The 3,426-nt window shown below is 40.7% G+C and overlaps 1 pseudogene; it reads right to left on the bottom strand.

The window, feature by feature from the left end:
* Window positions 1-1,650: 1,650 nt before the first annotated feature.
* Window positions 1,651-2,668, bottom strand: LOC106967940 (39S ribosomal protein L11, mitochondrial-like; annotated as a pseudogene).
* Between the last annotated feature and the right edge of the window lie 758 nt (window positions 2,669-3,426).

Below are 3,426 nucleotides of genomic sequence, written 5' to 3'. Positions count from 1 at the left end.
ACTGCATGCCACATACATTTCCTTGCTCTGTCAGCTGAGAGGGCTTAGAAGCAACAACATCCCAATAGCAACAAGCACACCCACCACCCAGATCTTGGTTTCTATAACCTTTCTCCAATGGAAGGAACCATGGCTCCTTGGAAGGCTTCTAGCCCTGGGCAGGTAATATAGAAGAGGGGTCTATAGTGTCAGAAAATAAGGGAGTGCTAAAACCAACCAACAAACAAAAAAAGGTGAGGGGTATGTTAAAGGGAGCCAGGAACCAATTGAAAAGGCTCCCAGCGACCAAAGCTAGAACAATATTAACAATAAAACAAATCTTAGTATCAGATTATAACCTAAAGTGTAAATAAATACCTATGAATCCATACTAATATGAATAAATGATTGAAAAATAAATGGGGGAAAAGAGACAAATTTTCCCTGCAGAAGAATTCAAAATAATTTGTGTGGATACTCCACACTCAAGGAGATGGAACATAACTCCTTACCCCTTAACTGTGGAGTACATATGATGACTTCCTTTCAAAGAGTCCAGGATGGAATGTGGGAAGAAGAGAGTAAGCTTGCAGTGCAGAAACCTGACAAACACGACCCCAGCCAGGTGATCAAAGTTCACATCAGCAGAGATAAGTCATCTTTCTATTTGTCTCACATATTCCTTATTTCTTCTTTCTTGCCTTCTCTTAGACTGATTATTATTTTTATAATAATATTTTATCCCCTCTACTAACTCTTAGCTATGCCTTTATTATTTTTTGAATGGTGGCTCTAGTGACCTCAATATGCAACTTTAATATATCCTTGTCTATATTAAATAAATATTATGGCGCTTCATGGATGATGTCATAACCCTAAAACACTTTTATTCCATTTTACCCCTTCGTTCCTTAGCACCATTTTTTTATGTGTTTTACATATAAATTCCACAAGGCTTGCTATTATTTTTATCTAAACATTCAAACATCTTTTAAAGGTTCAAAAAATGAAAGATAGTCTTTTCTATTTACCCACATATTTACTTTTTTCCAGTACTTTCCATTCCTTCCTGTAGATTCAGGCTTCCATCAGGCATAACTTCCCTTTAATTCACAAAAATCTCTAGTTACTGTAGTGATGTAAACAAAATGGCCCATTTATAATACGTAAGATCTGTTAATAACACATTCTGTCAGATCTTGTTTGTTTGAAAATGTCTTTATTTCCTCCCTTTTTCTGAAGTATATTTTCATAGGATGTATAATTCTAGGTTGATATTAAAAATTTTTTTTGTTATTTATTATTTGCTTTTTTTGTTATTTGTAATCATTTTATTTGTTTTTTTTTTCATTTGCCACTTTAACAGTGGTATTCCATTATCTTCCAGATTCTATTATTTCTGTGTGTAAGTCAGTTGTCATCTGTGTTTCTCCTCCCAATTCCCCTACCCAAATAGAGTGTCTCTTTTTCTCCTCTGGCTTTTTTTGGGGAGGGGGTATGACAGAGGCCTGATCCCTTGATATTGCCATACATGTAAAAATATATAATTTAAAGTCAGGGAAATAATAATCAGGTCAGTGTTACCTCCCTTCCTCCCCTTTGGCACAGCTTTTCCAACTGGCTTCCTTTCTAGCTTCTTCCTTCAAAATCCTGGAGTGTGAGGGGCAGGGGTCACTTCTTGGCAGCTTCCACTTGGGCTGCCAAAATCTGCTGCTTTCTGAGCAGCCAGGAATGTGGTCCACTTCTTCTGGAAAGCTGCCAACTCTCCTGAACTGAGGTCCTTTGCCACACGAAGTCCCAGGGAATGGGAAGAGCCAGTGAACAATAGACAACAGGGGCACATCCTGCAAGGCCAAGGCATCATCCTGTGCTTTAACTCAGGCGATCTCATACACATACACCAAGCCTGGCACCTTCTTCCCTGTCTGCCAGGCCCCTCTTCTCAATCCCAGCAGCTGCCTTCAGAAAATAGGAAACAGTGAGTTATCCAATTTTGATTTCACATGTCCTGTCAGGCTTCACAAAACTCTTGGTGGGCAAAGGAATATCTTCTTCTTTTTTTAATGTTTATTTGTTTTTCAGAAAGAGAGAGAGAGAGTGAGCATGATCAGGGAAGGGGCAGAGAGAGAGGGAGACAGAATATCTGAACCTGGCTCTGTGCTGACAGCACAGAGCCTGATGCAGGGCTTAAACTCACAAACTGTGAGATCATGACCTGAGCCAAAGTCCGATGCTCAACCAACTAAGCCACTTAGGTGCCTCAGGAATGCCTTCTTTGATGTCCTTTGTCTTCTTCTTCTTCTTTTTTTTAATGTTTATTTATTTTTGAAGGAGAGTGAGACACAGTGTGAGTGGGGGAGGAGCAGAGAGGGAGACACAGAATCTGAAGCAGGTTCCGGACTCCGAGCTGTCAGCACAGAGCCCAGCATGGGGCTTGAACCCACAAGCTGTGAGATCATGACCTGAGCTAAGTCAGATTTTTAAGTGACTCAGCCACCCAGGTGCCCTGATGCCCTTTGCTTTCTCATTGAACTTCTTGCAGAACTGGTTGATGAAGACGCCTCGCTCACTTAGAATGGGGCCTCCCGGGGAACCTGGACATGGTCTGGGCTGCCCACATGATAGTCTGAATCATGCTGCTGGTCTTAGGCTTCCTGAGGGCCTGAGTGGCCCAGCTCGGCTTCAACATGATGGGGGGTTTGGTCCTTAGCTCACTTTGGAGCAACAGTAAGAGCAGCAGCTTCGGCACTGCCACCCTGGATTCCCCTCTGGCTATTTTTAAAGAATTTGTCTTCTATCTTTGATTTTCAGTGACTATAATGTGCCTGGGAGCAATCTTCTTTCTATTCATCCTGTTTGCAGTTTGGTGAGTTTCTTGCATATGCGGTTTCATGTCTTTTATCAGTTTAGAAAATTCCTGACTGTTTTATCTTCAAATATTTCTTTTGCCCAGTTTTCTCTCTCCTTGCTTTCTGGGACTCCAATTCTATGCATGTAAGACTATTTGATATAGTCCCCTGAGTTTCTAATATTTTTGTTTTTAATATTTTTAAAGTTTCTCTGTGCTTCTCTTTGGATCATTTATATTGACCTATCTTCAAATTCTCCAATGCTTTTTTCCCCTGTGTCCCATATTCTGAGCAATTTAATTCTTTTACCCTTCGTTGTGTCCACAGCTCTTCACTATTCACTAGCTTTAAAGAATTAAATACACAGATGTAGATGTAGATATAAATTTTCCCTTGGAAAGAGCATCAGTCTTTCATAATTGTCTACATTGCAGTGGTTGTTAAATAATCTTAAGTCATCCAGGGAACTTGTTAAAAATTCATATTCCTAAGAAATGCCATCAGAGGGTCGCCTGGGTGGCTTAGTCGGTTAAGCGTCCAACTTCGGCTCAGGTCATGATCTGGCGGTCCGTGAGTTCGAGCCCCGCGTCGGGCTCTG

This window comes from Acinonyx jubatus, chromosome A3 (genome assembly GCF_027475565.1).
Source record: "Acinonyx jubatus isolate Ajub_Pintada_27869175 chromosome A3, VMU_Ajub_asm_v1.0, whole genome shotgun sequence".
Taxonomy (NCBI): domain Eukaryota; kingdom Metazoa; phylum Chordata; class Mammalia; order Carnivora; family Felidae; genus Acinonyx; species Acinonyx jubatus.
The sequence above is the reverse complement of the archived record's forward strand: the minus strand, read 5'-3'. Positions and strand labels throughout refer to the sequence as shown.